The sequence below is a fragment of the Eschrichtius robustus genome, chromosome 5 (assembly GCF_028021215.1).
Source record: "Eschrichtius robustus isolate mEscRob2 chromosome 5, mEscRob2.pri, whole genome shotgun sequence".
NCBI lineage: Eukaryota > Metazoa > Chordata > Mammalia > Artiodactyla > Eschrichtiidae > Eschrichtius > Eschrichtius robustus.
In genome coordinates, this window is record NC_090828.1 from 37,495,650 (window position 1) to 37,521,818 (window position 26,169).

Below are 26,169 nucleotides of genomic sequence, written 5' to 3' on the forward strand. Positions count from 1 at the left end.
AAACCCATCTCCCCAGCCACAAGTGGTTAAACCAAGCATCACACTGGCCCAGGAGTGGCCACTCAATGGGGGCCAGTGACCTATGACTCCAGGCAGCAATGACACCAATTAGTCAAACCAATCAGATGTACTCTCTCAGAAAGTGAGCCTGGGAAATTCGAAAAGCCTCAGTTGCTCACAAAAAGAGATGCTAGGAAACAGAGGGAAGAAAGAGAGAGGAGAGAGCTGAACTTAGGGCTACAGCACTAGCGTGAAAATTCTGAATTCTTGCTCCTGAGAGAGGGAAAGATAACACAGTGCCTTAAAGCCTCCTTGATCTGCCATGATCTTCTAGCCGGAGCTTCTGTGAGTCTGTGGCTTCCCTTCTTCCCAGGAGTTGTGTTGCTTGCATTGTCATTTATAGTCTCACCTGCAAAAAGCCTAAATGAGTCCCTGTTCCCTGTAACTCAGGCAAAAAAAAAAAAAAAAAAAAGTCTACCAAAACAGAGTTTAAACCATGCTTTCATCCCAGCTAAGGCTTTCTAAGCTTCTTGCAGAGAAAACCAGAATCCGTCAAAAAGATAGAAAGGACAGGCATTGTGGCTGATGTCTGCAGTGCAAAGACAATTAACAAATTATGAACTGGCCGTGTGACCTTGGGAATATCATTAAGTCCTGTTTCCTTTTCTATTAAACAAGAGGACTGGATGAGATGCTCTCTGAGTTCACCTTATATACCCAATGTCTATCATTTATTAATTAGGGCTCGATTTAAAACGGCTGTGTTAAAATTCATTACCTCATTATTTTAAGTAAGAGAGGCTGTCTAGTGGGAAAGAGATAAAGAAGCAATGAAAGTGTTATGTTAGGGGAAGAACAGGGTGCTGTGGAAAACACGTGGCAAAGATCCTAACCTTGATGGGGCAGGAGAAGGCGCCACATCAGAAAAGGTATCCTGAAGGCCTGGCACCTGTGGTGAAGTGCCCAATGCAGTGTGTGAACAAAGGCTCCCGTGGAGCAGGGGTGCCAGCAGAAGGGAAGGCCTGTATAACTGCTCAGCATGACAGCCTAACTGGTGCCACTGAGGGAAAAGTTCGGTGTGTCTGGGGTTGTGCCTGAAAGAGGAAGGTGATGAGAGGCGAAGCTGGACAGGAGGAGGTCGCAAAGGGCTCTGCAGGCGAAGTTAAGAAGTTTGCAGGAGGAGCCATGGGAAACGTTGGAAGGGCTTTAAGTGGGCAGAATGGCCATGACCAGGCTTACGTTTAGAAAGGTCACCAAGCTGCTGTGCTTCGGAGGGGGGCAAGGGTATATGGAGAAGGAAAGATTTTTCACTAACCAGGGAGATAAATAACTAAGGCCATAGCTGTGGGGACGGAGATCTCTTAGGGAGATATTTAGGAGGCTGACCCAGCGATACTTGGTAATTGCTTAGAGGTGGAGGCTTAGGGAAAAAAATCAAGGATAACCCCAGGATTCTTGCTTGGATTGCTCTGAGTTGTCATTCGTTCATTTAAGTAGGGATAGCAGAGGTGTCGTGGAGGGCAGGCAGGAGATGTGGGTGGAGATGAGCAGAGTTTGAGACGTGCTGGCCTCGCTGTGGCTGAGAGACCCCCAGAGTGCAATGCCGGGGGGGTCCTTGGGAGGGATGTGTGGGGAGTGGAGGTCATTCAGGGATAGAAAGACACACTTGGACCAATGATATACATGTGGGATTCAACAGCATAGAGGGGGCAATAGAAACCATTACCATGGTCAGGATGACCCAGAAAGAGAGGATGCAGTAAGAGAAGAGAGCCTAGGCTAGAACCCTAAGAAACACCAGAATTTAATAGAAGAGTAGAGGAAGGGTAACCTGCAAAAACTGCTGAGAAGAAAAAGCCAGAGATGTAAGAGGAAGGCCAGGAATGTCCAGAGGATGTCCCCAAAATCAAGGGAAGCGGTGATGCAAGAAGGAGGGAGTGATCAGCCATGTAGAACGTTCCCAAGTAGTCAAGGGAGATAAAAGCTGAAACACATCCACAAGATTTTGTGACAAGAAGGTGACTGGTGACTCTGATGAGAACAATTTAATGGAGTGTCAGGGGAGGAAGACAGAGTAAAGTTGGCTAAGGAGTGCATGAGAGGCAAGGAAGTGCATACAGCAAGTGTAAACAACCTTGTTAAGAAGTTTGGCAGTGTAGGCGAAGAGAGAGATAGGAAGTAAAGTAGCTGGAGGGGAGCTGAAAGTATTTATAAAAGCTATTTTCTATGTATAAACACGGTTAAGCTGAACAATGAATTGTGAAAGCAGAAAGACAGAACATGAAATGGAATAACTAAAAGCCTCTACTTCTTGGACTGACTGTTGTTCTCACTTGATCTTCATGGTATCCTAATGTTCCTTCTCCTTATATCAGAGCCTGTTATTTGTATGAAGTGGGAAAGTTACCCAGCAATTAAACATGTAAAGCATACGAATTTAAATATATAAGTAAATCTACCTAAGCTTAAAAGTAAAAAAGCAGGGATAGCACATGGTCTATGCATTTATAACTACCCCCAGAAAATGAAGTTCTCACGTTGTCCACCAGGTGGCTCCCCTGTTTTGGGCTTAGGTAGGGAGCTCCTGTCTGTCCACAAAAAGCTTGTGTTCCAATGGTTAGAAACAGCCTTCTAACACCATTTGGTTAATTCCTCTGCTTCCATGTAGATTTGCACCTCAATCATTCTAAGTATGTAAGAGAGACCTCAAATAAATTCTGAAAACTTACAATGTCATAAAAAAATCCATGTATCACCAACCGGTATACGCAAGCATTTTTAGATGGAAAATATCTTTCGCAGCAAAATCTGAATAGTCATGCCTCTTCAAAGACAAAAAAAAAAAAAAAAAAAAAAAAATCTGGCTATTTGCTTTCTCAATTCGGTGAAAGGAGAAAAAACTAATTCTAAAATGTCCAATAAATTTGTTTTATATAACAATAAATAGGTTAAAATATCAATGCCTCTTTTATGTATAAGGCAGTATCTTTATACTTGCTGTTTGGAAATTTTAACACACATAACTTAATCTAATATGATGTAAAGCTCTCAGGTTTAAATAATTTGTTGATGGTTCTAAGACATAAAGATCTTTCCTCTACTTGATAGGGGTTATTAGCATGATTTAGCATTCAGGAAATGTTATCATTATGCATTTATGAATATTCACAGTAAGCAAATTATGTGGGTTGAAGGGCAGTTGGAAAGGTCCACCCCCCCACAGATACTTCTCTTTGCCCCTCTCCCATCCTGCTGTACCTGAAACACCCACTAACACCAGAAATAACACAGGAAAGAGGAGGGGAAAGATTAGTTTTACAACTACCAGTGTACAAAGGGGTTAAAAACACACACACACACACCATAGTAGCTAAAACCAGTTTCCCTCACTTGCCTATCTTTTAAGAGACAGTTCTAGCATTTTTAACTTGTTAATAGTATAGCATGAACGTCAGCACCTCAGGTTTGGAACCCACATGGAAATGAGAGAAGCACTAAGGTAGGTATGGCTCCCTCCGCAGGGCCCCTTGGGAAATCCCCATGACCATCCCCGGGGACAGCACATCATGTTACTCCTTATTTATCCCTCTTTCCTCATTTTCTGAGAAACTTGAAGAAAAAAAATCCAAAACATTAGCCACTGAGCAAAATCACCTCGGAAGGCAGGAATGCCCATGGGATATTTGGAGAATTGCAGAGGGATTGCCATGGCTGGAGCACAGGGGGAAAGTGAAGATGAATACTGTACAAGAAAAATAAAAGCAACATTAAGGTCATTAAGGAAAATAACCTACTTAACAAGGTAAAACAACCTCATCAGAGACAAATTAAAAGAACTGTATACACCCAGACAGGATCTTAAAACTTTGTTACCCTAGAGACTTGAGAAGCTGTATTCCTCTAAGGGAAATACTTGTTTGTTTCATAGAAGCATGTTTGTTGTGCTGCTTATGTAAAAATTTACGTCATGTTTGTTCAGAACAAATACTGACACGGTCTCACCATCTCCTAGCGGGATCCCCTGAGCCACTCTTCCTTACCCTTTATTTTCTTTTATTGCAGTATAATTGCTTTACAATGATGTGTTAGTTTCTGCTGTACCGTGAAGTGAATCAGCTCTATGTTTACATATATCCCCTTCCTCTTGGACCTCCCTCCCACCAACCCCCCATCCCACCCCTCTAGGTCGTCACAGAGCACCAAGCTGAGCTCCCTGTGCTATACAGCAGGTTCCCACTAGCTATCTATTTTACACATGGTAGTGTATTTATGTCAAACCTAATCTCCCAATTTGTCCCACCCTCCCTTTCCCCCCCCCCACCATGTCCACACGTCCGTTCCCTAGGTCTGTGTTTCTATTCCTGCCCTGCAAATAGGTTCACCTGCACCATTTTTCTACATTCCACATATACACGTTAATATACGATATTTGTTTTTCTCTTTCTGACTTACCCTTTAACTTTCCATATTTATGTCTTGGAGCAGCCAAGCTGACACCTGCCAGAGGATGTTTCAGCACTGAGAGAAATCAATGGGTCTTGGCAGCCATCTCAGCTCCTTTCAAAGGGTGACCTTTAGGTGTGACAGCAAAAGCATATCCCCTACCATAACATATTATTTTTTTTAATCCTCCGTTTCAGGTTGCACATTTTTAATAAAGTCTCCCACTAGTGTCAACTTCAAGGGTACTGAACCATCACAGCTGATTTCCTTCTCTACTCACATTTCAGTCTCTTCTTTTTTCCCATGTACTTGGAAAAATGGAGCTTGGCTGTAGTGAAGTCGAGGTTAGTTTTCTCGGCTGTGGAGGGTCCAAAGTCTGCTATGTTATTTCAAGGGAACAGTTTCCAACATTTCTCATCTCTATAAACCACAGGAGGTTTATTTTGTACAGTCAGGTGTTTGTTTGTTTTTTTTTTATTTATTTATTTATTTATTTATTTATTTATTTATTTATTTATTTATTTATGGCTGTGTTGGGTCTTCGTTTCTGTGTGAGGGCTTTCTCTAGTTGCGGCAAGTGGGGGCCACTCTTCATCGCGGTGCGCGGGCCTCTCACCATCGCGGCCTCTCTTGTTGGGCAGCACAGGCTCCAGACGCGCAGGCTCAGTAGTTGTGGCTCACGGGCCTAGTTGCTCCGCGGCATGTGGGATCTTCCCAGACCAGGGCTCGAACCCGTGTCCCCTGCATTGGCAGGCGGATTCTCAACCACTGCGCCACCAGGGAAGCCCCACAGTCAGGTGTTTTAAATAAAAAGGAAAAAAAAAAATCTTAAAGATCCCCTAGTTACTATGGACAAATTGCTCATAAATATAAAAATGAACACTGTAAGAATGCAAAACCTCAATATTCATAATACTAAAAGAAAAAGAAATCTATCTCTAGTTTAAAACCAAGCCCCATTCCTCATTTTGAAGGCCAGCCTAAGATGAGATTTGTACCTTGGCCTGCAGCCAAAAGTGGACTATTTTGGTCCATATATATAGACAGATATAGATACAGATACATAGATATATAGATATCTTCTATTCTCTAAGGAATTAACAATTAAGGACTCTCTTACTTTACTTTGTAATTCTGGTATAACCCTATAGCCCAGACAATAGGCACATGTGGCTATTGAGCAACTGAAATGTGACTAGTGCCATGAGGACGGAATATATAATTTTATTTAATTTCAATTATTTCCATTTCAATAGATACCTGTGGCTAGTGTTGTCCACATTGGACAACACAGGCTGAAAGATGGTGCCAACCTTCAGCAATACAGCGAATTTAGTAAAATTATTTTTCACTCTCTCCAGCCTCTTTCCTGGCATGGCACTTGCCACAGTTAGAACTAAATAACTGATGATGGCTTGCACTTTTTAACATTTGCATCTCTCACGAGAACACACACTTCTTAAGTGCAGTGGCTGCCTTTGTCACGGGCACAGCTGTATGCCTAGCAGGTAGCACAGAGCCTCGCCCAAAGCAGAGATCCAAAGCATCTGTCAAATGAAAGAATAAACTAGGTGCCATTGACTACACAATCACCTCAGCCTAGAATTTCCTTGACAACCACCTCCTGCAAAATCTCATTTTCCAACTTTTTAATTCTGGCAAGGAATAGTCAATTCACCCAAAAACTAGCCCATCCTATTATAACAAATACATTGCCCCCTACCTTTTACTCAGGCCCTTTTTAACAAGAATTTTCTGGAGGATGACCATGATACCAGTAGCAATTTCAAGGTCAGGTGGAGTGATAACAGGTATAATTCTCCACCTCGTTGGGGAGGCAGGAACCAGTGGAGTAATAATGGATATATTTCATGGGAGACGTGAACCAGTGGAATCCTTCTAATCACACGACTAAGGAGACTGTCCTATCTGCCCACATCAAGACCAAGTCATGTGGCCATTGGCACCCCACGTCACATAAAAATGCATTCTAAGTAAATTATATTTTTGGCCAATGGTTAATAGAATATTGTGGCATGTGTTTTCCTAATGGGTTTTATATTAGAAAATTCCTTAAACTTTAGCTAACAATCTTTCTCTTCCTGAGTCACTGCTATGGATTTTCATCTGTTGAAGCCTTAATCGCCAACATGATGGTACTTGGAAGTGAAACTTTGGGGAGGTAATTAGGTTTGGATGAGGTAATTAGCCCCCATGATGGGAGTGGTGCTCCTATAAAAGGGTAAAGAGATTTAAGCTCACTCTCTCTTCACCATGTGAGGAAACCAGGAAGAGGGTTCTCACCAGAAATCAACCTTCTAACTCTCTGATCTCAGACTTCCCAGCCTCCAGAACTGTGAGAAATAAATGTTTGCTGTTTAAGCCACCCAGTCTATAGTATTCTTGTAATAGCAGCCCTAACTGATGAAGACAGTTACTGTATTAGTTTCCTAGGGCTACCAAAGCAAAGAAACACAGACTGAGTGGGTGGATTAAACAACAGAAGTGTATTTTCTCACAGTTCTGGAGGCTAGAGCTCTGATATCAATGTGTGGGCAGGGCTGGTTTCTTCTGAGGCCTCTCTCCTTGGCTTATAGATGACCGCCTTCTCCCTGCATCCTCACCTCATCTTTCTTCTGGGCGTCTATGTTTAATCTCCCCTTCCTATAAGGACCACCAATCATATTAGATTAGGGCGCCCCCCATGACCTCATTCTAACTTAGCCACCTCGTTAAAGACACTACCTCCAAACAAGGTCACCTTGTGAGGTAATGGGCATTAAGACTTCAACATATGAATTTTAGGGGAACACAATCCAGCCCATAACAGTGACCTCTCTCCCAGTGCTCCAATCTGTGACTCAAGTTAACTTGTTATCTATATCCAAACACACTGGAAACCCATGTTTAAAATTTGGAGATAGTTTGCCTATTTTACTATGAATCAAGAGCCCTTCTCTGCCCATCTGAAGACCCCCCTGCCTTTATATATTTGTAAGTTTAGTATTTAATTATTATTATAAAGTATGGCTTTACTGCTGTCAATATGCATTTTCATATGTTATATATGAAATAGACACGTAACCAGTGGGGCAGTCTTGTCATAAGATAAACAAGGACTCTGGGTCCAGACAGCCTGGGTTTCAATTCTGGCTCTGCCACTCATTAGCTAGTTGACCTTGTTAAAGGTTAGCTATCACCTAACTTCTCTGTCCCTTAGTTTTCTCATTTGTAAATCATAAATATTAGTAGCACTACACCATCTGGTTGTTATTAGAATTGAATGGTTTAATAAGTATGAAGCATTTGGAACACTGTCTAGCAGAGGATAAGCATTTTATAACTGTTAGCTATTATTATTTGTTGTTGTTACTAAAGTGCTTTCTGTATTAAGAAAAATATTTCTAAGAGAATCATATTCATCAATTTCAACCAGTCATATGCTTGATTCTAGTTTTAAGGTGAATATTCCCTAAAATGTCCCATTTCTTTCTGGTGTACACAAGCTGTTTTTCAATAAATCTCTAAGTTATTATAAAAATAATGATGATCTCAAGATGAGAGGATTTTTCCACAAGCGTAACAAAGACCAGTGGGAGAAGGTCTGCCTGTTTGGGGCATAAGTGAAATCCAGGAAGGAGAGCAAACTCTCAAGGCATTTTCACATATTTATAGCCCTAGGTGTATGATGAGCTCTTGATAAATATTTAAAGAGTGACAGTGATGAAGATGGTGATGATTCACAAAGGGAGGAAGGAACTCAAAGATACAAGTTACCCAGATTTTAAAAAAAGATCACATAAAAAATTCTAAAGTTCAGTCACTTGGATTGTTAATGATATCTGAACCATGCTGGAAAAAGACAAAAAATCCAAAGATAATTAAAGTATATTTTTTCATCCTCTTATGAGCAAATAAAGGCAATAGTCTAAAGTCTTATTGTACTAGGGCAATTTTTAATATCTTTTCAGGTTTAGATTCAAATAATTCAGTTCAGCAAATACATCTTGACAACATACCACCCGCTGCTTCTATTGCAGTAATAAAAAACTGAATGCAGGAACTAGTTGTAAAACATAGAATAGGCCCATAAAAAGTGTCTGTAATGTGTACTCAGAATATCTGTGCACGTGTGTGCACACTCCGTTTACGTGGCATGAACTGAGGAAAACGGCTGGAAGGAGCTGAAGCAGTGATCTGGAGAACTGTGTGACTCTAGAAACAACCTGAGAATAGTCACTAGTTGCCGGACCGAGAGAAGATGAGTACCTGGAGGATGAGAAAAGTAAAAGTGGGCAGTGGGCCTCCTGAGAGAAAAAGCTAAAGCCAAATTACCAATCTAGTGCCCATGGGTGCCTGCCCGTGTTCTGTGAAGACAGAATGCCCGGGTCAGAAAAGATGCAGAGGAATAGGCCAGGGAAAACGACACTCCCCAGCAGTAGGAAGAGGAAGCAAGAGGACAATATGCCAACCCCCTGAGGAAATGGAGCTGCCAAGAACTGCAGAAATACCCAGCTCCCCAACTGGCACACAGACATCAAGTGGTGACCTTGGACACCATGACTGTAGACGTGAAGAACAAGCTTTGGAGTCACACAGATGGAGGTGCTCATCGACCTCTGCTGCTTCCTAGTCAGTTATGTTCTCTTGAACAAGCTGCTGAGCTTCTGTAATCCTCTGTGTTCTCAGCTTAAGCTCAGCACCACAGTGAGGCACAGGCCCAGCCCTGAAGGAGCGCAACCTCTTACGAGAAAAGACATGGGAGCAAATCCTTACCAGAAAGGAGTGAAACTGTGTATCAGCTACAGATACAGCACTTCTAAAAGGAAGATTATGTGGTTTTGTTGGAAGTTGAAGAATGGGGGCATGGAGAGCAAAGAACAGGGAAATCTTCCCTAGAAAAGTCATAGGTGGCCCTGTGCTGGACTGAGTGATGAGGAGGAGCTGGGCAGGTGACTGAGGACAGAAAGAACGTTACAACTGGCAGGAACAGCATGTGCAAAGGCACAGAGTCCTGAAACTGCCCAGTAGGTCCAGGAGCCGCAGAACTGTGGGAGAGTGGGAGCATGAAAGATGGAGGTGCAGAGCTGTACAGAGGCCCCATCACACTGGACCTTCTAACCAGACCAAGAACTTAGAATTCTTTCCTATGGCTGACAGGCAAACATCAAAAAATATTTCTCTCCCTCAAGTCTACTTGGGCTGTTAAAAAAGTTTGTTTGTGCTTTTTTAATCCTATTAAATGAATTTAGAGCATTCTTTCCTGAAGATTAAAAAAATATTAATTAAATTTTCTCTCACAAGCTTGTATTAGACTTGAAAAGAGGATCGGATATTATTTTTCCAATGCCTCTTGTTTCTGTCATCTGGAGTTACAAACGGAATCAACCAAGTTTGGTTGTCAAAACCAATTAAAGTTAAGATCTAGCTAAGCTACAAATGAAATTTCCTCATCTGATGTATCTAATACTCTGGATTGTTGAGCTTCTCTACTGTGCTTCAATAGACAAATAAGTGGCAGGTTCACAAGAAGACACACACTGCGCATGGATCCTTGGAAATTACTAAAGACTTCTCCGAAATGTAAATCTTAGTAGGAAAAATCACTGTAGTAGGCAATAATTAAAATTAATATAAGTAATAAATACTTAAGGACACTCCCCCAAAACTTCATGGAAAACAGAAGGCTAGAGATAGAAAAATGATTACATTGACCATTTCATGGCAGCTATGTGAGAAATCCAGAAGGCAGCATTCACATAGACTCAAAGGGAATGGCGCCCCCTAGAGCTGTGTGGTACACAACTCATATGGTAATATTACTGCATAGCAGCTCTGACCCATTCAAGGATCAGATTGTTAAACCTTGTTGCAAAAAGGAAACTACGCTGATGTAGAAATGTGTAATCAAGAGATCCAGGAAGATAATTTTAGTTGTACTGATATTTAACTTCACTGAAATTCATAAAGTCTCATGTGATTAATTATCGAGGCCAGCTGTGTTTCAGGGTCTCCTGTGAAAACTCTTCCTGGGTATCCTTGACAAAGGAGCCAAAGGAAATGACCTTCCCAGGAGCAGTTATTTAAAGAGTAAAAACAGTGGTAATCACTTTACTATTTGCTCCCTTTCCCTCTGACCAGAGAGGAAGTTCAAGAATAAGATGTTTCTGAGACGAACCCAATAATCTGTAAGGTGGTGGTTGGTAAGTGAAGGATGACAGAAATGATTCAGTCTGAGTGATATAACTGTAATTTAGTAGCTAAGACAGTACTTTCCAAAATTCAGAAATGGAATTTCCACCCTGGCAGTGTTTGTAATTATCATATTGTTATACACTTTTATGTTTTTCACAAGAACAACTGAGGATACTTTTAGATAACCAAAAACTCAGAAGAGATGTCATTTCTCCATTATTATTATTATGTCTACATGTATTATTACAGAGCTTACAACGAGTGAGGTTAGTAAATGGATTGTTTAATATAAATGTCAGGGGGCTATGTTATAACACACATACACACACACACACACACACACACACACACAGAAGCACACACTATATATACACATAATTGTTTCTTTCAATGGTATTCTTCCTCTCCCGGACAAAAATGTGTTATAGATAAAAGAGAAGAGGAAGGAAGTTGCTGGGTTTTCCCTCTCTGGTTTCAGATTGCATAAAAAGACTCTATAGGCTGACTCAGAGGATACACAATATACATTGTTAAGAATCTTTAGTCTCATTTATTCAGACTTAATATTAAGCCATAGCTACAATTAAAACACACTTTTCATACACAAGCATTTACATGCCAGCTTCATTTTTTAGCAGGCTGGGGTATCAGTTTCCTGGTTGATATCAAATCCACAATAAACAAAAGAGCCTGTTTCCTCCAACATTTTTAATAAGTGTAAAGAACCATCTGGAAGATAAAGGAATGAGGAAGTCATGTGCAACCAGCCATGATTTCACCAGCAAATAAACTGTCTATAGCTCTCAAACGTCAATATGACTTCTCCATGATGTTCAAAATGTACTCATCAAAGCAGTCTGAAGGAATAAACTACTGATTCAGTAATGTACCCACCAGAGAACACGAGTAATTCTAAAACTTTCAAACTTCCCTCTCTCTATATTTTTGCTTTCAAAAAAAAAAGTGAAGCTCAATTAAATCTGGAGAAGTAGAAAATTACAGTGAGACAAACCCATATTTCTGACCCAAAGCAATCAGAAATGGCTGCTGAAACCCAGGCCATAATTTTAAGGCATCTTGTATATTTCAAATGTATGTGAGAAATACATCTCTTAATGCATGTTTGAGGAAAAAAGCTCAACTTTCTGAAACTAGATTTGTTAGGAATTGATCAGGAACTTCTTTTTTGGCCCACAAGATTAATATTTCTCAGGCAACAAGATTTACAAACCCATTAATTCTAGTTTTTCCATAATGTCAGCTGCTGAGTAGCAGACAACTGGGAGATCTAGAGTATTCTAGTTGATTAAAGGGTACCTCTGAGAGATTTGGATTGCAATCTTTTTATCCTGGAATACATTGTGAAGTAATTTAAGAACTTTCCATCCCTGAGTCCATTGACTCAAAACTCCATTGAGAATAGTATCTTTTAAATAAACACTCAAAGAGTTTGGCTAATTTTAGAAGACATAGCTTTGTCGTGGCAGATTTACAAACCAAATCAGAAGGGGTTAGTGTATTTTGTTGTAGACTGAACGATTCTCTTTAGCTAGAAAAAAACCTATACTTTTTTGTCTCTGAAAGCAAGCAGTTTCTACCTAATAATTTGATAACCTTCCCATAAAATCATATGATAATGCAAAAGTTTAAGACTCAATTTTAAGTCATAGTTCTGTGACAGGGAGTCTTTTCCTTTCCAAAATTATCTTCTTTCAAAACATTAATATGATGACTGTAACGATAATGATGATGATGATAAGTGTTTCTTTCTTATTCAAATACTTTTCTGAACAGTTACATGTAGATTTTTTTATGAACCTAAATAAACTAAACTTAGTTTTAAAAATCCAAAGATATTTCTTTTTCAAAAAATCTATAACTAATCTTTTCATAAAGCCATGGATTTTTCCTTAAATGGGAAATTCAGTTCCTAATTATTCTGTGTTAGTGAAAAGGTACCTCCACTTATTACAGATGCTTAAAGTATCACTAATATATGCGGAGTGATTTAAAAGTAGAAAATTGTTTTACGAGAAGTGGGAAATAAAGGAGAAAAGAATCCCTCCACCCCCAACGCCAGTCTGTTACTATGAATATGTAATCTCATACATGCTGCATATTTGCGTACACTAGATCTACTTAAAATAAGAGAAGTATAAGTAGATTGGAAGATAATCACTCCTGGATTGAGGGAAAGCATGATCTTTTCAATATGGTTTTAAAAGAGTAACTTCTAATTTCATTATTCTTACCCTAAAATGTTCTTTACACATTAATATTTACAGATATGTATATATATATATATGTGTGTGTATACAGATACACACACACACACACTATAACATTTCTTATACACATATTTCTATATGTATGTGTGTATGTTGACAATGTTAAACTTTACCCGAGCCCTATGTTCTTGGAAAACAGGGATGGTTAAGAAACCCCACCATTTTGCGTTCCAGGAAATGGCTTACTGCCCAGAGCCACCCTTCCCCATATGACTTAGATAAGACTCATGGATGCCCTCCTTGTTTACCTATGCCAGACACAGATCCTCCAAGTTCCCTTTCAGAAATGATTAGCTGAACTGTTTGTACCCATTAACCAATTTGGACAAAATACATGCTTCCTTGACTCAGCCAAACTTAAGTTAAGCTTCTCTCCTCCCTTCAGGCCCTGATCTTTGACCATCTCCCCAGCCTGAGTCAGCATTCAGCCCCTTCTTAATGGCCTCTCAGGATCATACCACTCAGCCACCCTTTCCCCAGACCTGGTTCTTCTAGCCTTGTTTGCCCCTTCCAGTAAAAGAAAAATTGTTTTTGTCTGACCTGTAAGAAGCTTACAGATTTTATGGAAAGATCATTCTCCCTATTTACTGCAATTGTCCCCTTCCCCATACTGCAATAAACCTTTTAAATAATATCTCTCTTTACCTAAATCTGGGTTTGTCTTTACCTGACAATGCACACACCACACTTACATATACATTCAGAGTAGTGAGCTCACATTGCTCTGATTTGGGTTAAGAATAAGGAAATTAGATAGATGTATCCCATCTTCTTCTCCCTAGAGTAACAAGGAAAGAAGAGGAGCTTGTGTCTGAAAAACCTAAAAGGGCTATATAAGAAATTAGAATGAAGCACTTTTGCTACCAATGTTTTCTTTCCACATATCACTGAAGAAAATAGTTAACAGAGTAAGGACATCAAACTCACCTTAGACTAAGAGTCTGTGTGTAAGAAATATTTTCTCTAAAAAAAGTTTTCCTGTAAGAAAAGCAAGACCTTCTATAACCTCACAAGTTGGAGCCAAGTCTATGATGCATCTATTCATTTGGATTCTGCCATTTTTGAATTATTCAAAATCATTATAAAGTGCAGCTTTCATCTGAAAAAAAAATGGACCCCCCAAGAGACACTAAATTTAGTTCTACTGGAGATAAAGTAAAGTGGTCTGTGCTTCCATAATCATATCAACAGCCTGGCTTTTATCTCTACTAAACTCCTAGGCAGCACAGCTGGATTGCAACCACCCTAGGCAGAAATCTGGACACCATGTAACCAGCCTGCTTATTGCTAAGAAGCATTAACATTCCATCTGAACCATCCTATACTGTTGGACAAGGGCTGTTTGGAATAACGTTTTAGATTTGTTATTTTTTATTATTATACATGCATTAATTATACTCTTTAAAAAAAGGTTTTACTTTTTTAACACTAATACAGTTCATATTGTATATTCTATAATGCTCTCTCTGCATCTTTTCAGCTTTAAATCACAGAAATCTCTCAAAAACCAACCTTTAAACACCCTCCTCTACAACTACAAGCTGTCAAATGAATTTTATGGATACACATGGACAGAGAATGTTGCTGCAGATTATTTTTTAGGAGATAGATGATTAAATTCACATGTAATTAACCATATGACTCATGACCAGGTTGGATATAGTAACAAATTAGCTATGATGCTAATGAGTGGTAATGAGCGAGACAGACATCTTAGAACTCCGCAGACCAAGTTGAGGATGTCTAGCACAGCTTTATTTTGATTTGTTTTCTTGTCACCGTTATTTTCAGATTGTTTTGGCAACCACACTCAAGTATCAGGATATAAGGTAGGGTTTTGGAATCCATGAAAGGCTAAAGATATTTACTCCCTGCTCAACTGGTACTTCCTCATGGAAGACTTCCCTGACCTCCCATTAGGTCAAATCCCATTACACATTCTCATACTTCTCCTTCACAGCACTCATCACTGTGACGAATATAATATGCAGTGTGTGATTATTAATGATAGCCCCAACTATGGGTCTCATGGCCCCATGAGACCATGTTTTTATTCATGAGTACATTCTTAGGCATAGAACTCAGAACCCAATAGGGGCTTATAGGTATTTACTGAATATACGCATGTGATTTTACCCAAAAAAACCCCAAAATTACTATTTGCTAATTTATGGATTAGAGGCCTTTTATGTTGTGCACCTTCTTATTTATAAAGTTAAAGTGGAAATAAATTAAATCAACTTCTTGCGATGGAGAAAAAGATCTTTATTCTGTACTAATAAGCCAAACAATAACAAGGTTCTAAAAATGTGTCTAGGAGTACCTTTTCAAACACCTGGTCTGAGTATAAATACCTCAAACTTAGCTTATAAAACCCTGGAATAGATGCTATGCCTTCTAAATGCATACTCTTCTTAAGGTCTAATAATATTTTCTTTTGTGTGTAAAGATAATGGTACTGACACATGAGATCAGAGTTGTTTTTCTAGTACTTATCCATTCATTCTCTCTCACCTGCCACCTCCCTCATGGTGATCAAATGACATGCATTGTAAGGCAGCTGGCTGAGATTACAAGTGAGTCTAGGCTTGCTAGGTTGAGTGAGACTAAACCGGCTGCCACTAGAATCAGATCCTCAATTTTGGCATCATCACTGTTTTGCCTTTCCCAGTTGCAGTTACCAAACATTTCCAGCATGACAAGTACCACAACAGCTCACCAAAATTAAAATATTATTTTAAAAACATTGAATAGGCCAAATAATTAAAATACATTTTAAAATAAACTGAAAAATTTTTAAATAAATGTAACCTAGAGAAGATATATACTAGGTCAATACACAACATTCCTTCCACTAGCTATTAGGCACACTTAACCTAACAATGTAGGAAACTCTTCAGGTTGACAGGTAAGTCTTTGAGTAGATACATACACAGCTAACTGGCTGGATAGGTGAACAGACAGACAAGTACGTCTTAAGGTAGTGACTACATATATGGTCCACTCTGTACAATTTGCTTTTTACTATAGAGCACTTAACCTATGGAGTTTAACAGACTATAATCTGTATTTCCAGAGTAGAAGAACTTCTGTGAATTATAAACTGACTTTAATTATTAGAACGTGTATACTGTTTATTGAGTATTTTCACTACAGGATGGCCTTGAAGAACAAAAGAAAGAATAAAATATCACGCTGTTTGCAAAAATTCCCAACAGGAAAACAATATTGTTAAGATGTCAATACTACCAAAAGCAATCTATATATTCAATGCAATCCCTATCAAAATCCCCATGATGTTCTTGCAGAAATAGAAAAACCTATCCTAAAATTCACATGGAATCTCAAGAGACCCTGAATAGCCAAAACAATCCTGAAAAAGAATAACAAAGCTGGAGGACCCATACTCCATGATTTTAAAACTTACAAAGCTACAGTAATCAAAACAGTGTGGTACTGGCATAAACTCAGACACATAGACCAATGGAATAGAATAGACAACCCTGAAATAAACCATTACATAAATATGATCAAATGATTTTTGACAAGGGTTCCTAGACCATTCAATTGGGAAAGAATATTCTTTTCAACAAATGGTGCTGAGAAAACTGGATATCTATATGCAAAAGAATGAAGTTGGACCCTTACCTTACAATATATACAACAATTAACTCAAAATGGATCAAAGACCTAAATTAAGAACTAAAACTATAAAACTCTTAGAGGAAAATATAGGCTAAAATTTCATGACATTGGACTTGGTAATGATTTCTTGGATATGACACCAAAGGCACAGGCAACAAAAGAAAAAATAGACAAATTAGACTTCATGAAAAATTTTAAACTTTGTGCATTAAAAGACAGTATCATTAGAGTAAAAAGGCAAACCACAGAATGGGATAAAATATTTGCCAATCATATATCTGATAAAGGATTAATATTCAGAATATATAGAGAACTTAGAAAACTCAATAACAAAAAAACCCCAGGTAACCCAATTCAAAAACATGCAAAGGACTTGAATAGACATTTCTCCAGAGAAGATATACAAATGGCCAATAAGCACATGAAAAGATGCTTAACATCATTAATCACTAGGAAAATGCAAATCAAAACTACAGTGATTGATGTACTACCTCATACCCATTAGGGTGGCTACTATCAAAAAACCAGAAAATAAGTGTTGGTGAGAATTTGGAGAAATCGGAATTCTTGTGCACTGTTGGTAGGAATGTAAAATGGAACAGCTGTTGTGGAAAACAGTATGGTGGTTCCTCAAAAAAAAACCCATAGAATTACCACATGATCCAACAATTTCACTTCTGGGTATATAAGTATTGGAATCAGGGTCTCAAAGAGATATTTGTACACCCACATTCATAGCAGCATTATTCACAAAAGTTAAAACATGGAAGTGTCCAAGTGTCTATCAACAGATTAGTGGATAAGCAAAATATGGTATTTATATACAATGGAATATTATTCAGCCTTAAAAAGGAAGGGAATTTTGACCTGTGTCACAACATGGATGAACATTCAGGACACTATGCTAAGTGAAATAAGCCAGTCACAAAAAGACAAGTACTGCATTATTCAATTTATATTATATACTTTGAGTAGTCAAAAATCAGAGACAGATAGTAGAATGGTGGTTTCCAAGGGCTGGGGAGGAGGGGGCAATGGGGAGTTATCGTTTAATGAATACAGAGTTTCAGTTTTACAAGATGAGGAGAGTTCTAGAGATGGATGGTGATGACGGTTGCACAACAGTATGAATATATTTAGTACCACTGAACTTAAAAATGGTTAAGATAGTAAATTTTATGTTTTATGTATTTTACCACAATAAAAAAAAAATCAGAAAAAAATTCCCAACAAGATGGCAGGTAGAGACCATCTTATTTGGAAAAAGCAGTCAGGAAGGGAGAAGACAGCAGTAGCAGAACCAAGCAGAACCCTGCAGGCTCCCCACACCCCCACCAAGTACAAAAGCCCCTCTATGTCCTCTGCTTCTTGTTGGTAGAAAAGCTGAAGTCTCCCAGGCCTCCCAGAGTCACAAAAAAGCAGGTTTGAATAGTTAATTCTTAGGACAATAGAGTCACAGACTCAGTGTCTGATGCAAATTCCTGAGTTGTTTTACAGATACCATAACTGCCACCAGAAGGCATGACATAAGCTGCTCCATCTTGAGCAGTACTGAATCTATGGCTAGCACAATTCCAAGAACTGGCCTCAAGAGAATGGGATTAACATTATTGCTCATAATAATCTATATCTTTGTGGGCATCAAAATAATTGTAGCTTGCTCTGCCCATATATGTAAGCAGGCAACTAAAACTGTCAGCAAAGAGATGTTACAGACGCATGTTGACATCTTTCACTCTGCGAATACAGCATCCTATGTCAGCACAAAGAAGTTACAGAAGATGGACCTTCACCCCAATCCCATCAAAATGGAATGATGTTTGACAGCGGGGAATTAAAAGCAGCTCTTTTGCCCCTTTCCTGTTTGCCCATTTCTGTTCCCTTCTAACTGTAAAAGAACCTAATTATAGGAATGAGATCACTAAGCCATTCAAACTAACTCCTGACTTATACTTTCCTGAATGCACACCATGCCTTGCCTAACCTGTTGATATTTTTCATAGATAAAAAGAAGTAAGAAAGAAAAATTAAGTAGTTAAAGAATGTTTAGCCCTCTACCCCAAAGCCCCCCTAAGCAATCTTGCAAGCAGATCACTCTGACAAGATAACATTTGAAAAATCAGCTAGACTGCACACAGTGGAGAACGATGACCCAACCTCCTCTCTCGATGATTCACTGAGATATTTCCCCCCAATTTTCCCTTCAAAAACCATCATGGCAGAGCAGAATCTTCAGAGTTGGTCTCAGGACAGCAGTCCACCTTCTCCCCAGACTGCTGGCTTTTCTGATTAAAGCACCTTTCCTTTCTATTGACACTTGCCTCTCGAATTACTGGCTTTTGAGCAGCGATCAGCTGATCCTGAGTTCAGTAACAGTAGGAGGGATAATAGTGGGAGACTGTGGGAAGTAAGGATAGAAACTGAGTATAATTAGGGTTTTATAGTGTTACGGGTTTTAAAAAAAAGTGGGGGGAGAAAGACATAACAGAGAAGATATATAAGCAGAAAGATTTATGTTATTGATAGGTTTAGTGACAAAAGGATCAATGTCTTTAAGAATGTAATGTAGTTTAGGCACAGAAAAAGACGGAAAATAACATACAATCATAAAATGTAAAGATGTGTAAGGATTCCAGCAGTCATACAGTCTCGTTTTATTTTTAGGTGAGAAAATCTAGCCCCAGAGAAGATAATTTTTAAAAATTATATTCATCAGTTGCAGATTCCTAGACTCATAGTCCAACTTTCTATAGGTCTAAACTCTTACATAATTCGAAGATAACACAGATGGGAATTCACAGCCCAAGAATTTGTTATTTTGTATGTATCACTAGGAAGTATTTTCCTTAGACTTAACGGAATTTAAAACTTTGTTTAAACCCTTTGAACCTTGCTTCTCAAGATCGGTGACTTAAAGGCTCCTCAGCTTTGCCACTCAGGAGTCTCCTTTCTTCTCAGTGAAACCTGAGGAATTTACCTATAGGGACTTCACCTCACTTCTAAATCAACTCAGGTTTGTTATTCAAAGGAAGAAGATTCCAGGACTTCTGCTCTAACAGCTTAGATGATACAGGAAAGATGGAGGCTCTGAGAGGAAGAACTGAGGCTGTAGAGGCTGGGTGAAGGAAGGAATATGAACAGGAGTATGGTCTTTGCAAAGTTTTTGCTGGCAGCACGGCTCTTAAGTTTCCTCTGTCTCACCAAGATGTGGAGGCTGGCAACAGCTAGACTAAAAGCCAGTAAAGAGTAAAGCTGTCCAAGAGAAACAGGGGGCTGTCTCGATGATTCACTGAGATACTTACCCCCCATCTTTCCCTGGGTTCTCAAGGTGGGTCCAGGGTCTGGCCTTCTGCTTTTGTATTTTTGTTGTTATTTTGTTTTGTTTTCTTAATCTCAGTGGTATCTGGTGGGTCCAGGGTCTGGCCTTCTTCTTTTGTATTTTTGTTGTTATTTTGTTTTGTTTTCTTAATCTCAGTGGTATCTGTCCAGGGGCTCAGTTGCATCCAATCACTCAGCAGTGATCAGGCCCTGGGGAGCTGATTCATGCTAACCAAGCTCATAGGAGATGGACTGATTAAAAAAAAGGAAGTTAACTGACTCATTTACAAAGAGACAGCCAGGCAGATGGGACTAGTTATGTCACTTGATCAACTCATTCCATCTTCACCGGAAAAGTGTGCTTGGGAAGCCAAGTTGAGAACAGAGTTGCTTGATGAATGTAGTGTCAGAACAAGGAGAACTGATGTTCCCAAGCTACACTCAAAGTACTGTTCTGCATTGTAGGAATACACTGTCAAGGTGGTTGGAATACTCATGTTAGCTGAACAGGACACTCACCCTCTTGGATGAAGATAATAAAGCACTTAGTATAATATTTGAGACACATAGAGTACTCAGTTAATACAAGCCTTCATTATTATGGGGCTATATATACTCTGGCAATTTAGCATAATGGGCTAACAGCATGGGCTTTGGAGTTAGATCCTTGCTCCATCACTCAGTACCCCTATGCCAACAGGAAGGTTACTTAACCTGTCAAGTCTCAGTTCTCCTATCTGTAAAATGAGTATAATAATAGTAACTTTACAGGGTGACCCTTAAAATTACTTAATATGTTGTGTGAAAATCACTTAACGGCTCACTGTAAGCAATGAATGCATACAAACTCTTACATAGCATTTTTTATATCTCAGATACCACTTTATAGACACTAATTCATTTAGTCCTATGACTAAAGGTGGATATAGCTGGGGAACCTGTCACTACTAGATTATATTCATCAACATCTGCTCCCCTTCCTTGAGGAAGTATATACTTTCTCAACTCCACTGAAGTCAGATATGACCATTTGACTTACTTTGACCAGCCAAATTTAAATAGAAGGGACATGTGACACTACTTGGCAGAAAAGTTTAAAACCAATTTGTGTTTCCCTACCTCTAGGATTATAGATGGATTAGTTGAGGTAGAGCCCCCATTAGCCTGAGTTCCTAACTGACCCTTACTGACCCTTGTAGGCAAACAGTGTGAGCAAGAAATAAGCTATTGTTTTAAGGCACTGAGATTTTCATTTTTGTTACCACAGCACAACCTGGCATATTCTAATTGATTCAGAAGCATAGAGACAAAAGGAAATTTTCCCAAGACCACAAAGCTAGAAAGTATCTGGCTCCAGAGTCTGTACTCTTGACCACTTTATGTTTCTTAATAATTGATAGTAACATCGACATGAAGAATAGTTTATTATTAATGCATTGTTGTCAGTGGAGGTCTGTTTCTAGACGTCATAAGTAGCTGTTCTTTTCTGAAAGAGTTGGCTCAGGTAGAAACCTAGCCTTTCTCCAGCCTCTACTGTAACAACAGCCAGCAGCTGACAGAACACCATTGGAGAATTTCTCAGTGGATGACATGGAAGACATGTTCCTGCTTTATATAACCTCAGAGCAGCCCCCAGGGGCATAGTCACTATGGCTGCCAGTAGAGCCTGGTTGGATCCCCCCAACACACACAGTATCTCAGAGAATGATTTAAAATATCTACGGTCCTTCTGCTGAGGGTGACCCCATTTTTTCTGTCACTCAGTCTTTCAGAGATGGATGCCTCTTCTCATACTTCTTTTCCCATTAGCCCATAATCTTGTTTCCCTTCTTTTCCTGCCTCTCAACAATGAGCAAAGACTTCAGATGTGTTTGCAGGCTCTATTAGAAAGCATATTATTGATGTCCATGTAATTTCCCTTATGTAGCAAGATTCCCCAGAGATGTGAGGGCCTGAAATTTAGGGACTGAGCAAGAGAACCTGTCTGAGTTAGAAACACAAGTACCCAACGAGCTTTAGCCTCTGCTCTTCCCAAGGAAAATGAAAATGTTGTCAAGATAAAAACAGAAGGAGCAAAGCTTAAGCAGTGATAGAAAGCCAAAAAGTTAGGTGGAAAAAGATTAGTCATATCTACTGAACATAAATCTATAAAAGAGACCCAGTTTTTTGTGGCATACAATGAAATGCATTAAATTATAAGCTGGAAATCTATCTAGGGAAAGTATAGATACACATCAATTAATAGAAGTGTCCATTGATGAAGTAATCATCTATTCATAATTTATTTAATACATGTCATTCAACTAGTAATCAATGAAATTCATGAACAAATAAGAAGTCAGCCACTTCTTAACCCTTTTATTTATTTGTAAGCTCTATCACCTACTTCATAGCTTTTCCGTTATAATAAAATGTTTATTAATTATATTTCAATTTTTTTAATATATCTCTACTTGACACTTCTCCAGCTTGGAGAATTGATTTTTTCATCAAACTTTTGAAAATGTTAAGATAATGGAATTTAGTTCCTTAAAATAGCCGACAGGCCAAGTTAGAAAAATATATATTGGGAAACTCACTAAAATGTTACTCTCAGGTTCTTACTAGTTTCGGTTTTATAGGTGTGACCACCTTTTAATGAAATTCTTTTTGTACTTAAAGAATTAAATCATTGTGGATAGAGTCCAAAATTTTAAATGAATTCCACTTCATGATACATTACGTTTTATCAGTGATATAGTATAAATTCATTTCTCTTTTCCAAGAGAGCTTCAGAATTCTCGTTAGCAAAATATTTCCAAAGTTGATAACAATTTACTACAATAAACTGACTGTGCAAATGAAGTTGTAGTATCTCTTTCTGGAAGACGTAAAGAACAGGAAAAAATTTTCATTGTAAGATTTTAATATTATGCTAATAACCAAACAAAACTGTTTTATGAAGGACAGCATGGAGAAAAAGACAGATGGAAGGAACAGTTAATGCATGAGGGTGGGATGAGATAGAGCTATCTTTGTCCAATGATTATCTGGAAAAGACACTGCAGACTGAGTCATTGAGACCTGCATCATCATATCATCCCAAATGAACACAGAAGCTATTTAAAGACTTCAATTTTATGCTCAGAAGTGAAAGAGAAAGAAAGGAAGAGGAAAATGACTGTAATAGTTGGCTATTGGCATGTGACAAAAGTGTGGGGAAATGCAAATGATCTGCTAAGCAATTCCCTACTCTGGACCCATGCATAGTGCTAAAATATGAATGAAAGAAAAACACAGGTATGGGAGCTTCCAGGACCATTGTGAGTTCAGCCTCCTTGCTGGATTATAAATCCTCATTTCTAGCTTGGAAAATTTGGACTCTGTAAGTATAATTCATGTTTGTTATATTGTAGAGCTATTAATCTTTGTCTCTGCACATTTTTCTCCAGCATCTCTGTCATATATTAATATCAGATCAACGTAATTTTTTTTTGATCAACGTAATTTTGAATTGCAGAAAACACAAACTAAAGAATTTATTTTTTAGTCTCAGCTCAATTTCCTTTAAAGTCAATGCCCCTTTCTACCACTCCATGCTGCCCACCCACCATTTTCCTGAGGACACATTTCTCATTTTTTGTCGATCCTCCCTTACTTGTTGGAAATTGCATTGGAACTAAATATTTTAGCTACTTGAACGCACATGTTCAACAAATATTGGTCAGTCATCATTCTCTTCCTCTAGATATCGAGGAGTACTTGTAAAAATTGTGTGTAAGGAAACCTTTTCAGTAAGCAATGCAGAATTTTTAGATGAGCCTTGACATATCCTACTATTTCAGTGATTATGTCTTACCAATGTGGTTGTTACTAATTCATCCAGTTGTAAGCAATGGAAATTGCCTCTAATAAACTTAAGAAAAAGGGCATTTTTAGGACATTGAAAATCAATAGGAAGACTGGAGAACAAAGAAGGAACTAAGAACTTCAGATCCCAGATCCAAGATACAAGAAATAAAGGAAGAGCCTTAGAGAAGAGGTTCTTCTCAGAGAGGCACCACTAGATACACAGCCTCCAAAAAAGCCTGGTCTCTTTGTGCCTCAGCTAAAAATTCACATTCCAAGGAGGTCATTTGTTTAACACTTGGGGAAAGAGCACATGATTAACAGGTCCACTAAACGCAATGGGGGAGAGAAGAGAAATAGAAGTTTGGAAAAGTTCACTATTCTTGTTTAAGTTCCTAGTGCTCAAGCTGAAATACTAGTAGCTGGTACATGAGCTAAAATAATAGAAGATTGATTCTGTTTCAAAAGATCTGTCTGAGAATGATTTGTACAGCATTTGCTAGGCCCCATCTAGCAATCAGTTCCTGTCACTAAACCAAACACACAAACAAACCTCAGAAAACAGTGAATGGGCTTCAGTCAGAAGTTAACAAAGAAACTAACAATTATACCTCAATTTTAAATAATTAATTAGTTGATTTTTTAATTTAAATTTAAATTAAGAAAAACCAAAAGCCTTTTATTCCAATGGTCATCCTCACCCTGGCAAAAGTAATAGCATATATATACAATAATAGTATAGGTATAGATATAATGTCAAGTTTCATGCACTGTGACTTAGATATTTTTGTGTGTATTATCTCATTTCATTCTTATAAAACCTGGGGTGTGGGTATTATTATCACCCTCAGAGAGACTACATAACTTGGCCAAAGCCTCACAGCTATCAGGCGTCTGCACCCAGAGCCTGTGCCCTCACCCCTGTACTAGGCTGCCTGGACTCAGTCACATGGATTGAGTCTTTCAGGAGGCAGGAGGACAGGGTAGTGGTTAGAACAATGGGCATGATATAGCATCTCAGTTCTGCCATCTACTAGCTAAAGGTAAGAAACTAAAACCTTCCTGAGCCTCAATTTCCTCATCTGTGAGATGGAGAGGGTCATATCAGGGTCAGCATGAGTTGCTGCAATGTCACACAGTTGTTGCGAAGAGGAAAGGAGGAAACATACATAAACTACTTAGTCATGGGTGCTTGTCACATGTGAAGTGTTGAATAATCAATGGCTGCTATTAGTCACATGTCTGTCTCCCTTAGTAGACTAGTTCTGGAGGCCCAGGTATTACTTTTTTGATATTTGTGTCTGTAGCTCCTTTCTCAGCGATCAGCACATTAACGAGCCCACATAAAAATACGCTGAACAGAAAGCGTCTGTATCAGGGCTCACACTGCCATGTTGTACTCAGGTATTATAAAACAAGCTCGTCTTTATATTAACACTATAGTTCCTGCCTCTTAAGCAAATGACACCTATTTTCCCCCACCCCACCTCCTGCCCCCAGACTGTTAACTCACAAGGTCAGGGTCTGTATCGCTTTTGTTCTTCATGGGTTCCCAAGGCATAGCAGAGAGCCCAGTACATAGTAGGAGCTTAACAAATATTTGTGGACTGAATTTTTAATAAACATTTGTGATATGTATTACAGTTCACCTAGCACTTGCACATAAACATGTGCAGTATCTCTCTGTAGAGCAGGCTCTGGAGCCAACTGCCTGGGTTCAAACTCCAGCTCCACCATTTACTAGCTGAGTGACCTTGGGTAATATACATAAGTTTTCAGTGCCTTGGTTTTCTCACTTTTAAAATGAGAATAATAACAGTATTGAGTTAATGAAAGTATTAAAATGTTAATTCATATAAACCTTGTAAAACAGCACCTGGCGCATCAGTGTTCTTTAGATATCAGTAATTATTAATTTTGTTTGTAGCTGTTTTTCTCCATCACACTGCTAAGAATAAATTATTCCAACTGCCTAAATCATTTGTCCATTCATGTAACAAAATATGAAAAGTGGCATCTTTACTTCGAAGTCTTAAAGTTAATTTTCAGCAGAGCAAATCATAATCTCAAAAAGCTGATTTCCAAAATTTTTGCAAAAATAAATGTATTTATAGAGACTCTTCCTAAAATCAAATAGTCCTAAATGGCTCCAGATATTCTGTAGATTAAAGCTTTTCCAAGTCACTTGTGTTGGATCCTTCTCCAGCAACATTTTGTGTTATTCTTTCCACAAACCAGAACAGCCATATTGACTTGACTAGAAGTATGAGTAAACCACACACGCACAAACACCAGGTAATAGAATTAGGTCGTGCTGTCTTCTGCCTCCACCACAAAACTCATTGTCCTATTATGGCAAAACGTGTGTTAATCCCAGTATGCATCTCCCGTCACTTAGAGCACGAATTAATTAGGTCAAGCGTTAATTAAAAATTCAAGTCACCGTATTTAA

The 26,169-nt window shown here is 38.7% G+C and overlaps 1 protein-coding gene across 1 annotated transcript in view; it reads right to left on the reverse strand.

Moving 5' to 3' along the window:
• Positions 1-26,169, reverse strand: part of PLCL1 (phospholipase C like 1 (inactive)) — a 353,594-nt gene that overhangs the window by 17,898 nt on the left and 309,527 nt on the right. The window lies entirely within an intron of this gene.